The sequence below is a fragment of the Leuresthes tenuis genome, unplaced genomic scaffold (assembly GCF_036924035.1).
Source record: "Leuresthes tenuis unplaced genomic scaffold, fLeuTen1.0.hap1 SCAF_10, whole genome shotgun sequence".
Classification (NCBI taxonomy): Eukaryota; Metazoa; Chordata; class Actinopteri; order Atheriniformes; family Atherinopsidae; genus Leuresthes; species Leuresthes tenuis.
In genome coordinates this window covers 28,012,441-28,025,985 of record NW_027325364.1, presented here as the reverse complement: position 1 = coordinate 28,025,985, position 13,545 = coordinate 28,012,441, and the positions used below count along the sequence as shown (strand labels likewise).

Genomic DNA, 13,545 nt, shown 5'->3' with positions numbered 1-13,545 from the left:
AGAACTCCTCAAAAGGGTCGTATGGCTTAATCACAAGTGTGGCTCTTTCTCATTCAGGGTAGTATGAGAAAGTTTATGCTTGAAATATATGTAGAAATGGGTACATATGAAGGACAAAGCAGTGTTAACTTAGTTTGCGTGAAGAAATTCATTTTATACATAAAATCCGAAATCGTGCAGAACTCATGAAAATAAGCTTATTCTCGGATTCCTAAAACTTTTGATTTGCACTTTCTTTTACTGCAAAGTACAACGTTGTTTTTTGTTGAAATCTATCTAGACATTGATAAATACCAGCCGAAACTCTGCTGCCGCTTTTGATAATTTATGGTTGGGCATTCTTACCTTTTCTTACCCGCTTTTTACAAATTATGATCTTACATTCACACCTACTTGCAGTCGAACACCTTCTCATCCACTTATGATCATGTGCGGTTGGGCTTTCGCACCTTTTCTTACCCATTTTTCAGTAATTATGGGTGGACATTCAGACCTTCTTGCAGCCGAAAACCTCCGCTCCTCTTTTGATCATACATTGTCGGGCATTCACACCTTGTCTTACCCGCTTTTTACAAACTTTAGTCGGACATTCAAACCTTCTTGCAGCTGAACCACCTCCGCTCCCTGTTTTGATCATATATGGTCTGGCAATAGTACCTTTTCTTACCCGTTTGTGAGTAATTATGGCTGGACATTCACACCTTCTTGCAGCCGAACACAACCTCTCCCGCTTTTGATGATATATGGTCCGGCATTCTTACCTTTTCTAACACATTTTTCAGCAATTATGGTCGGACATTCACACCTACTCACAGACGAACACCTCCGCTCCCATATTTGATAGTGTATAGTCGGGCATTCTCACCCTTTCTCATCAGCTTTTTGCAAATTATGATCTGATATTCACACCTACTTGCAGTCGAACAGCTCTGCTCCCGCTTTTGATTATGTTTGGTTGGATATTCGAACATTTTCTTAATGCTTTTTACAAACTTTGGTCGGACGTTCACACCGTCTTGCAGGCGAACACCTCCGCTTCCGTTTTTGATGGTGTATAGTCGGGCATTCGAGCCTTTTCTTACCCACCTATTACTTACTATGGTTGGACATTCAAACCTTCTTGTAGCCGAACACATCCGCTCCTGCTTTTGATGATGTATGATTTGGCATTCGCACCTTTTCTTACCCATTTTTCAGTAATTATTGGTCGGACGTTCAGACCTTCTTTCACCTGAACACCTCTGCTCCCGCTTTTGATGGTGTATAGTCGGGCTTTCGAGCCTTTTCTTCCCCGATTTTTACAAATTATGGTTGGACATTCAGACCTTGCAGCCGAAAACCTCCGCTCCCTCTTTTGATCATACATTGTCGGGCATTCGCCCCTTGTCTTACACGGTTTTTACAAACTTTAGTCAGACATTCACACCTTGCAGCTGAACCACCTCCATTCCCTGTTTTGATCATGTGTGGTCTGGAAATACTACCTTTTCTTCCCCCGTTTGTGAGTAATTATGGCTGGACATTCACACCTACTTGCAGCCGAAAAACCACCTCTCCCGCTTTTGATGATGTATTGTCCGGCATTCTAGTCTTTTCTATCACATTTTTCAGCAATTATGATCTGACATTCACACCTACTTGCAGTCGAACAGCTCTGTTCCCGCTTTTGATTATGTTCGGTTGGATATTCAAACCTTTTCTTAACTGCTTTTTACAAACTTTGGTCGGACGTTCACAATATCTTGCAGCCGAACACCTCCGCTTCCGCTTTTGATGGTGTATATTCGGGCATACGAACCTTTTCTTACCCGCTTTTTACAAACCAAGGTCGGACTTTCACACCTTCTCTTAGCTGAACAACTCCGCTCCCTCTTTTGATTGTGTACAGTCGGGTAATTTAACCTTTTCTTACCCGCTTTTTACCATCTATGGTCGGACATTCACACCGTCTTACAGCGGAACACCTCCGCTCCCTTTTTTTTTATGATGTATGGTTAGGCATTCGCACCTTTTCTTACCCATTTTTCAGTAATTATGGGTAGACATTCACACCTTCTTGCAGCTGAACACCTCCTCTCCCGCTTATGATCATGTGCAGTTTGATATTCGAAAATTTTCTTTCATGTTTTCTAGCAATTATTGATGGACATTCAGACCGTCTTGCAGCTGAACACCTCCGCTCCCACTTTTGATGGTGTATAGTCGGGCTTTCGAGCCTTTTCTTCCCCGGTTTTTACAAATTATGGTTGGACATTCAGACCTTCTTGCAGCCGAAAACCTCCACTCCCTCTTTTGATCATACATTGTCGGGCATTCGCACCTTTTCTTACCCGCTTTTTACAAACCATGGTCGGACTTTCACACCTTTTAGTAGCCGAACAACTCCGCTCCCGCTATTGATTGTGTACAGTCGGGTATTTTAACCTTTTCTTACCCGCTTTTTACCAACTATGGTTGGACATTCACACCTTCTTACAGCAGAACACCCTGTTTTGATTATGTATGGTTTGACATTCGCACCTTCTCTCACCCGCCTTTTACTATGGTCGGCCATTCACAGCTTCCTCTCCACCATACTTGTATGGTGGGATATTCACACCCACCTGCATCCGAAGACCTCCGCCCCCACTTTTGTTGATATTTAGTCGGTCATTCGCACCTTACCCGCTTTTGGCAAACTATGGCCTTCTTGCAGCCCAACACCTCTGATCTCGCTTTTGATGATGTAAGGTTGGGCATTCAGACCTTGCTTCACCTGCTTTTCACCAAATATAGTCGGACATTCACACCCACTTGCATCCGAAGACCTCCGCCCCCACTTTTGTTGATATTTAGTCGGACATTCGCACCTTACCCGCTTTTGGCAAACTATGGCCTTCTTGCAGCCAAACACCTCTGATCTCGCTTTTGATGATGTAAGGTTGGGCATGCAGACCTTGCTTCACCTGCTTTTCACCAAATATAGTCGGACATTCACACCTTCTTGCAGCCGAACACTTCCGCTCCACCTTTTAGTGTTCTATCACACCTTTTTTTCACCGCATTTTATACATTATGGTTGGAAATTTTCAACCACTCTCATCCGAAGACCTCTCCTCCCGCTTTTGTTAATATATTTGAACTTTAGTCGGACATTCAAACCTTCTTGCAGCTGAACCACCTCCGCTCCCTGTTTTGATCATATATGGTCTGGCAATACTACCTTTTCTTACCCGTTTGTGAGTAATTATGGCTGGACATTCACACCTACTTGCAGCCGAACACAACCTCTCTCGCTTTTGATGATGTATGGACCGGCATTCTTACCTTTTCTAACACATTTTTCAGCAATTATGGTCGGAGATTCACACCTACTCACAGCCGAACAACTCCGCTCCCGCATTTGATGGTGTATAGTCGGGCATTCTCACCCTTTCTCATCAGCTTTTTGCAAATTATGATCTGACATTCACACCTACTTGCAGTTGAACAGCTCTGCTCCCGCTTTTGATTATGTATGGTTGTATATTCGAACCTTTTCTTAACTGCTTTTTACAAACTTTGGTTGGACGTTCACACCTTCTTGTAGCCGAACACATGCACTCCTGCTTTTGATGATGTATGGTTGGGCATTCGCACCTTTTTTTTTACCCATTTTTCAGGTATTATGGGTGGACATTCACACCTTCTTGCAGCTGAACACCTCCTCTCCCACTTATGATCATGTGTGGTTTGATTTTCGAAAAATTTCTTTCATGTTTTCTAGCTATTATTGATGGACATTTAGACCTTCTTTCAGCTGAACACCACCTCTCCCGATTTTGATTATGTATGGACCGGCATTTTTTACCTTTTCTAACACATTTTTCAGCAATTATGGTTTGAGATTCACACCTACTCACAGCCGAACAACTCCGCTACCGCATTTGATGGTGTATAGTCGGGCATTCTCACCCTTTCTCATCAGCTTTTTGCAAATTATGATCTGACATTCACACCTACTTGCAGTCGAACAGCTCTGCTCCCGCTTTTGATTATGTATGGTTCGATATTCGAACCTTTTATTAACTGCTTTTTACAAACTTTGGTTGGACGTTCACACCTTCTTGTAGCCGAACACATGCACTCCTGCTTTTGATGATGTATGGTTGGGCATTCACACCTTTTTTTTTCCCATTTTTCAGGTATTATGGGTGGACATTCACACCTTCTTGCAGCTGAACACCTCCTCTCCCACTTATGATCATGTGTGGCTTGATTTTCGAAAATTTTCTTTCATATTTTCTAGCAATTATTGATGGACATTTAGACCTTCTTGCAGCTGAACACCACCTCTCCCGATTTTGGTTATGTATGGACCGGCATTTTTACCTTTTCTAACACATTTTTCAGCAATTATGGTTGGAGATTCACACCTACTCACAGCCGAACAACTCCGCTACCGCATTTGATGGTGTATAGTCGGGCATTCTCACCCTTTCTCATCAGCTTTTTGCAAATTATGATCTGACATTCACACCTACTTGCAGTCGAACAGCTCTGCTCCCGCTTTTGATTATGTATGGTTGGATATTCGAACCTTTTCTTAACTGCTTTTTACAATCTTTGGTTGGACGTTCACACCTTCTTGTAGCCGAACACATGCACTCCTGCTTTTGATGATGTATGGTTGGGCATTCGCACCTTTTTTTTACCCATTTTTCAGGTATTATGGGTGGACATTCACACCTTCTTGCAGCTGAACACCTCCTCTCCCACTTATGATCATGTGTGGTTTGATTTTCGAAAATTTTCTTTCATGTTTTCTAGCAATTATTGATGGACATTTAGACCTTCTTGCAGCTGAACACCACCTCTCCCGATTTTGATTATGTATGGACCGGCATTTTTACCTTTTCTAACACATTTTTCAGCAATTATGGTTGGAGATTCACACCTACTCACAGTCGAACAACTCCGCTACCGCATTTGATGGTGTATAGTTGGGCATTCTCACCCTTTCTCATCAGCTTTTTTGCAAATTATGATCTGACATTCACACCTACTTGCAGTCGAACAGCTCTGCTCCCGCTTTTGATTATGTATGGTTGGATATTCGAACCTTTTCTTAACTGCTTTTTACAAACTTTGGTTGGACGTTCACACCTTCTTGTAGCCGAACACATGCACTCCTGCTTTTGATGATGTATGGTTGGGCATTCGCACCTTTTTTTTACCCATTTTTCAGGTATTATGGGTGGACATTCACACCTTCTTGCAGCTGAACACATCCTCTCCCACTTATGATCATGTGTGGTTTGATTTTCGAAAATTTTCTTTCATGTTTTCTAGCAATTATTGATGGACATTTAGACCTTCTTTCAGCTGAACACCACCTCTCCCGATTTTGATTATGTATGGACCGGCATTTTTACCTTTTCTAACACATTTTTCAGCAATTATGGTTGGAGAATCACACCTACTCACAGCCGAACAACTCCGCTACCGCATTTGATGGTGTATAGTCGGGCATTCTCACCCTTTCTCATCAGCTTTTTGCAAATTATGATCTGACATTCACACCTACTTGCAGTCGAACAGCTCTGCTCCCGCTTTTGATTATGTATGGTTGGATATTCGAACCTTTTCTTAACTGCTTTTTACAAACTTTGGTCGGACGTTCACAATATCTTGCAGCCGAACACCTCCGCTTCCGCTTTTGATGGTGTATATTCGGGCATACGAACCTTTTCTTACCCGCTTTTTACAAACCAAGGTCGGACTTTCACACCTTCTCTTAGCTGAACAACTCCGCTCCCTCTTTTGATTGTGTACAGTCGGGTAATTTAACCTTTTCTTACCCGCTTTTTACCATCTATGGTCGGACATTCACACCGTCTTACAGCGGAACACCTCCGCTCCCTCTTTTGATGATGTATGGTTAGGCATTCGCACCTTTTCTTGCCCATTTTTCAGTAATTATGGGTGGACATTCACACCTTCTTGCAGCTGAACACCTCCTCTCCCGCTTATGATCATGTGCAGTTTGATATTCGAAAATTTTCTTTCATGTTTTCTAGCAATTATTGATGGACATTCAGACCGTCTTGCAGCTGAACACCTCCGCTCCCACTTTTGATGGTGTATAGTCGGGCTTTCGAGCCTTTTCTTCCCCGGTTTTTACAAATTATGGTTGGACATTCAGACCTTCTTGCAGCCGAAAACCTCCACTCCCTCTTTTGATAATACATTGTCGGGCATTCGCACCTTTTCTTACCCGCTTTTTACAAACCATGGTCGGACTTTCACACCTTTTAGTAGCCGAACAACTCCGCTCCCGCTATTGATTGTGTACAGTCGGGTATTTTAACCTTTTCTTACCCGCTTTTTACCAACTATGGTTGGACATTCACACCTTCTTACAGCAGAACACCTCCGCTCCCTGTTTTGATTATGTATGGTTTGACATTCGCACCTTCTCTCACCCGCCTTTTACTATGGTCGGCCATTCACAGCTTCCTCTCCACCATACTTGTATGGTGGGATATTCACACCCACTTGCATCCGAAGACCTCCGCCCCCACTTTTGTTGATATTTAGTCGGTCATTCGCACCTTACCCGCTTTTGGCAAACTATGGCCTTCTTGCAGCCAAACACCTCTGATCTCGCTTTTGATGATGTAAGGTTGGGCATTCAGACCTTGCTTCACCTGCTTTTCACCAAATATAGTCGGACATTCACACCTTCTTGCAGCCGAACACTTCCGCTTTTAGTGTTCTATGAGGCATTCACATATTTTTTTTCACCGTATTTTATAGATTATGGTTGGAAATTCTCACCCACTCTCATCCGAAGACCTCTCCTCCCGCTTTTGTTAATATATAGTCGGGCATTCGAACCTTTTCTTACCCGCTTTTTACAAATTATGGTCGAACATTCACACCTACTTGCAGCTGAATACTTCCGCTCCACCTTTTAGGTATTTATGGTTGGCATTTGCACCTCTTTTTATACTGATTGCTGAAGATTAAGTTGTTCTTTCTCAAACTACAATTTTTTTTTAATTGTTGAAACTTGATTTGAAGTGGATAAATAAGGAGGACAAACAGTTTTAAGTCAGGCTGATAGAAGGAATTAATTTTATAGCAAAATCTGTATTTCGTCATATGTCGAGAGATGCTTATTGCTGAAGAAGTTCTTTCTCATTCTACAAAGTACAACGTTGTTTATCGTTGAAACTTGATTAGACATGAATAAATATGAAGGACAAAGCAGTCTTAACTTGGTTTGAGTTAATGAATTTGTTTTATAGGAGAATCCGAATTCGTGCATAACTCATAAAATAGAGCTTATTTTCGGATTCCTGAAGAATGAGTCTGGTTCTTTCTCATAATACAAAGTTTGTTGTTTATTGTTGAAACTTCATCAGAAGTGAAGAAATAAATGAATGCCTATCAACAAATGTGGGATCTAAACTCTAGTGCTTCCTCTAAAATAATTTCCTTTCTCAATTTAGAAATGTGTGTAAGTCACAACACCCGTGACACCAAAACGGCTTTCTTTTCTCTACACTCTGCACTATGAGCACACACACCAAATCAGAAAGGCTTTTTTCTCTCTTTTCTACATTATGGACTGTGGGGACACAAAACCGCTCTCTCTCTTTTTTTTTTTTTTATCGTGTGCCAGGGCGTTGTGTCACGTACTAGATTATGCTTAAGATATGAATGGGTTTATCAGTCACATCAGAATCCATACATACTGATCCTGCCGTAATAAAATGGTCGGATCTTATCAAACACACTTTGTTTCTTGTGACAATCAAGTCAGCGAAACAGCGTATACACGTCAAGACACTGAATCAAGTTTGCCACAAGAACTCATAAGTTTGGCAGTATTGCTCTGCCGTCAGCAATCATACACCCATTTTATTTTCGTGAGACATGTGCAAGCACCTGTTCATCTACTGTTCTATCACTATGAATTAGTGATCTATTATTAATAAGGATACTTCTACAACTACTATCAAAGTATGTCCGGACTTCTTATGTTGTCAGTTGCTATATATGAATAAGTGGGTAGCTACTGACAAGCATTAAGCATGTCACACAGCCCAAACATATAACATTTCAGGACACACCACACAGTTAACAACCACAGTGAAGCGTGTCAAAGCCCAAACATGTAACATTCAACAGGACACTTACACAACACATTCAAATCAAACAGTCAGACAACATACAAGAACATATACCCCAGCCGGCATTGCTCCCTGCCTATTTTCGTACAGCACACTATGTGTGCGCACACCTTTATTCACAAACTCTTAAACTTATACTCTTTTACCGAAGCTGCTACAGCTCGATTGGCCGAATACCCTTTGATCCTATTTCGGTGAATTTGACATCTGCCTTACATATAACAGATTAGCGGTTTAGCAGTTTTAATTTAGTTTGAGTGAAGGAATTCATTTTATAGCAAAATCCGAAATCGTGAAGAACTCATGAAAGTAAGCTTATTCTCGGATTCCTGAAACTTTAGATTTGATCTTTCTTTTACTGCAAAGTACAACGTTGTTTTTTTTGTTTAAATCTTTCTAGACATGGTAAATATTAAGGACAAAGCAGTTTTCACATAGTTTGAGTGAAGGAATTAATTTTATAGATAAAATCCCAAGAGTCTGCTGAGAAAAGAGAGTGAATGCGAAGTAGACTTTAACACGGCTATGGGAGCGAGCCGAGTGTGGGCTAACCGGGAGAATTGCTTGAAAGAAACGCGACACCGAATGAGCGATCAGAACAAAGCCTCAATACGGGATTCTCGTGGTGTTTTTGTTGCTGCCTTGTCTTTTGCACAGAGTAAAAGACAAGGCAGCCATCAAATAGGGCCCGATTGTTCCTACTTGGTCAGCCGAGGAGCAAGGGGGGGGGGAGCAAGCGTCTCAACCAAGCAAAGCTCACCATGGGGAAGGTGGCTATGCCAACTAGCCTGATGCCCTGCTCCCGCAGTGACGGATAATCGTACTCTGGTTTCTCTTCATAACGTACAAGTCTTTCGCCTTTTACTAAAGATTTCTGTGGAGAGCAGCACTAATGAGTTGTTTCTATTTTTGGCAGGCTTTACCTTTGCGGGTGAAGCCCTTTCTGTCTGTGCAAAAGAAATATTCTTACTGTGCAGAGTGACTTCTCTGAGTAGAGTCGCCTTACTTGTTGCGACTGTGCCGATGTTCGAAGCTGGAGTGCAAAGTTGTTGCTTGAATGGTGCTTGCTGGAGCATGCGGGAGTGCAAAGTTATACCATTTAAAAGGGCTGAAGAGTGCTCAGTGCAACGTGACACTCTGGCCACCTATGGCCATAAAAAGAACACTGCTACAAGTGCGCATTGTGCCAGCAAGGGACCTCGGACCTGAAACAGTGGACAGTTATCGCTTCTCGGCCTTTTGGCTAAGATCAAGTGTAGTATCTGTTCTTATCAGTTTAATATGTCCTCTATACGAGGACAACATATTAAATGGATTTTTAAGAATAGGAGTTGAAAAAGAAGCTTGCTCCGTTCACTCCAAGCCTCGACCCGGTACTGCAGTGCCGCTGGGAACGGTGCGCTCTCCTCTGCTCTTGTGAAAAAGCAAACAGCGGTGCAGGATGGAAGTTTCAGGGAGCCCAAGATGAAACTTTCTTTTAATCTGCTGAGAAAAGAGAGTGAATGCGAAGTGGACTTTAACACGGCTCTGGGAGCGAGCCGAGTGCGGGCTAACCGGGAGAATTGCTTGAAAGAAACGCGACACCGAATGAGTGGTCAGAACAAAGCCTCAATACGGTGTTCCCGTGGTGTTTGTGGCTGCCTTGTCTTTTGCACAGAGTAAAAGACAAGGCAGCCATCGAATAGATTGTTTCTACTTGGTCAGCCGAGGAGGAGGGGGGGGGGGGGGGGCAAGCGTCTCAACCAAGCAAAGCTCACCAAGTAGGAACAATCGGGCCCTTTTCGATGGCTGCAACACCTGAAAGAGATATTGATGCGAGACCCGATCAAATGCTTTTTCAAAGTCTAAATTTAAGATGACAAGCCGGGTGTTTCTGTCTCTAGCGTAATCAATGATGTCTCGAATCAGTACGAGGCTGTCGGTGAGTTGTCTCCCTGAGATGGCACAAGCTTGGTCTGGGTGAATTACCTCCTCTAAAACAGAGGACATCCGTGTCGCTAAAACCTTGCTAAAAAGTTTACAGTCAAAGTTTAAAAGTGTGATGGGCCTCCAATTCTTTAGGTCAGTCTTATCATTTTTTTTATAAAGTAGAGTCACTATTCCCACTCTAAAACTGTCAGGCAGTCGGTCGAGTTTTTCAAAATCTTTAAAAACATCTAAAATGTCTGATGATAAAAGGTCCCAATAGGTCAGATAGAATTCTGCAGGAAGCCCGTCTAAACCCGGAGCTCGACTTCTCTTAAAACCTGTTAGGCATTTTTTTAACTCTAAAGCAGTAAAATTCTGTGTCAAGTGTGCATTCTCTTTTACGGTTTTGTCAACGAATTTTAAGATTTCTGCCGATGTTTCCAAGTGCACTGGTTTCTCTTTGTACATGTTACTATAAAAGGTATGTACAGTTTCAATCATCTCTTGTGTGGATTTTGTTAAAAACCCATCTTCTCTTTTTAGATTTTGATTACACTCCTTTTTATTTATAACTTTCTTTCTTTTTCACCTTCCTCAATTTCCTGCTCCCTGCTTCTTAAAAAAATTCCTTTACTCTTTATTTCTGCTAAAACTGACATTTCCTTTTTGACATCTTTGATTTCTTCTTTAAAGTCTATGCCACACTGATTTAGTTTAAAGTAGCGCTGTAAGCGTTTATGTAGTCCCATCATACATCTATTCTCTTTCCTTTTTTTACGTTTACCTTGCTGTTTAAAAAAAGTCTGGGTCGTTTCCTTCACCATTTCCCACCATTGTGCATGTGTTTCGTAGAGGTCTTGAAGGGTCTGCCACTCTTTATAACATTCCCTGTACTGACTGACTATGATTTCATCCTCCAACAGGGAACAGTTGAGTTTCCACAGACCACTTCCTACCGTCACACCAGAAGGGGGTGAAAGGGTGCAGGAGAGCATAAGGTGGTCTGAAAAGAAAACAGGGGTTAATCTAACATCAGTGGGTGGGCAATCTCTAGTAAAGAAATAATCAATGCGAGAGGCTCTGGTGCCATCATGACTAAACCAGGTGAAGCCCTCCTCTCTGGGATGCATGGTTTTAAAACAGTCAGTAAGCTTAAAATCCCTGCATATGCCCTGAAGTAAAATCGAAGTCTTATCCACTTTAAAATCTACCCCTGCTCTTTTTCTATCTTTCCTGCTCAAGATACAGTTAAAATCCCCTCCTACAACTAAAGGTACTTGCCCTAGCATGTAAAGCTGTATATCTTCTAAAAGGTCATACCTTTAATTTTTTCCATTGAAACCATAAATATTTAAGAGGTTAAAGTCTTGCCCCATAAAATTCAAGTGTGCTAAAAGTGCCCGTCCGTCTCTCACCACTGTGCTACCTTTCACCAGAACATGCGGATTTTTAATTAGAATGGCCACACCATCATTTTTATTTTGATTTGAGCCACTCCATATCAATAAATGGGGCCACATTTCCTCCCATTGTCTATGGTTTTTTAAAAAAGGTAGTCCACATTCTTGTATTAAAAACACATCTGATTTTATGGAGTCTAAGAAGGATAAAATACTCTGGGCTCTTGTCTTTGATTTCACACTTCTCACATTTAGTGTTGAGAAGGTGAGAACCATTAAAAGCATAAAGGAAAGTAGGTATGTCATTTTCGTTTTTCTAAGTTATCAAAACAAATTACACACAGGTTATTTATTGGGAAACTAGCTCTTCCTTCATTTCTTTGGGTGAAAAGTGAGTAGGGTGATCTATATTTCCTTTTCGGACTCTCTGTGTTGGCCTCTGACGCAATGTTGCATTTAACTTTGAGTCCCTGGGGGTTGATTGCAGAGCTGAAGTTAAAAAGGAGACCTCATTTGGTGAGTCGGAGGGGAAGACTAGGTTCTTCCACTGAAGAACTGTCTGAAAGGGACCTAACCCTTCCCCTCTTCTCTGATACCACTGGGGAATCAGAGGCTCAGATGCCGTCCTCTTCGGCTGTTGACCTTCGGGGAGGTGAGTATCTTCACTAGACTCACCTGTCTGCTCTTCCTCCTCATTTAGCGTAGCTCCACCCTCTGCCTGTGAATTCTCACAGACTTCAACACTGAGTGGTGAGGCCTCTACAGGCCCCTCCCCTTTTTGCTCCTCACTTCCAATCCAAGCTTTTGGCGGGAAGTTTGAATTTATTGGGTCAACCTCTTCACTTTGTTCACCAACTGCCACCTTTGGTCCTTCTCTTTGTTGGCTTGACTGTGGCTTTACCGTCTTTAATTTGTTGGCAAAAGATTTAGGGCAATCTCTGAAGAGGTGATTTAATTCTCCACAGAGATTACATTTCCTGCCATTTGGACACTCTCCAAAAGTTTGCCCAATTTCTCTGCTCTTCCCACATAACACCTTGGTACAAGCCTCAACCAGGTGTCCATGCTCACCACACTTGCGGCAGGACTTGGGCTGCCCCTGGTAGTGGATGTAACCTCGGTTTTCAAGGTGGCCAGAGTGTCGCCCACCCGCTGCACTGAGCACTCTTCAGCCCTTTTAAATGGTATAACTTTGCACTCCCGCACGCTCCAGCAAGCACCATTCAAGCAACAACTTTGCACTCCAGCTTCGAACATCGGCACAGTCGCAACAAGTAAGGTGACTCTACTCAGAGAAGTCACTCTGCACAGTAAGAAGATTTCTTTTGCACAGACAGAAAGGGCTTCACCCGCAAAGGTAAAGCCTGCCAAAAATAGAAACAACTCATTAGTGCTGCTCTCCACAGAAATCTTTAGTAAAAGGCGAAAGACTTGTACGTTATGAAGAGAAACCAGAGTACGATTATCCGTCACTGCGGGAGCAGGGCATCAGGCTAGTTGGCATAGCCACCTTCCCCATGGTGAGCTTTGCTTGGTTGAGACGCTTGCCCCCCCCCCCCCCCCCCCCCCCCCCTTGCTCCTCGGCTGACCAAGTAGGAACAATCGGGCCCTATTCGATGGCTGCCTTGTCTTTTACTCTGTGCAAAAGACAAGGCAGCAACAAAAACACCACGAGAATCCCGTATTGAGGCTTTGTTCTGATCGCTCATTCGGTGTCGCGTTTCTTTCAAGCAATTCTCCCGGTTAGCCCACACTCGGCTCGCTCCCATAGCCGTGTTAAAGTCTACTTCGCATTCACTCTCTTTTCTCAGCATACTCTTGGGATTTTATCTATAAAATTAATTCCTTCACTCAAACTATGTGAAAACTGCTTTGTCCTTAATATTTACCATGTCTAGAAAGATTTAAACAAAAAAAACAACGTTGTACTTTGCAGTAAAAGAAAGAGCAAATCTAAAGTTTCAGGAATCCGAGAATAAGCTTACTTTCATGAGTTCTTCACGATTTCGGATTTTGCTATAAAATGAATTCCTTCACTCATACTAAATTAAAACTGCTAAACCGCTAATCTGTTATAT

At 42.4% G+C, this 13,545-nt stretch overlaps 3 non-coding genes across 3 annotated transcripts; 2 read left to right on the top strand and 1 right to left on the bottom strand.

Annotated features, from left to right (window-relative positions):
• Positions 1 to 8,979: 8,979 nt before the first annotated feature.
• On the top strand, positions 8,980 to 9,093 carry LOC140317268 (U5 spliceosomal RNA). The gene has a single exon (XR_011917597.1). It is a non-coding gene; the product is annotated as a U5 spliceosomal RNA (small nuclear RNA).
• A 289-nt stretch (positions 9,094 to 9,382) lies between these two features.
• LOC140317126 (U2 spliceosomal RNA) lies at positions 9,383 to 9,566 on the top strand. Its single transcript, XR_011917471.1, has one exon. It is a non-coding gene; the product is annotated as a U2 spliceosomal RNA (small nuclear RNA).
• A 3,247-nt stretch (positions 9,567 to 12,813) lies between these two features.
• Positions 12,814 to 12,927, bottom strand: LOC140317267 (U5 spliceosomal RNA). The gene has a single exon (XR_011917596.1). It is a non-coding gene; the product is annotated as a U5 spliceosomal RNA (small nuclear RNA).
• Between the last annotated feature and the right edge of the window lie 618 nt (positions 12,928 to 13,545).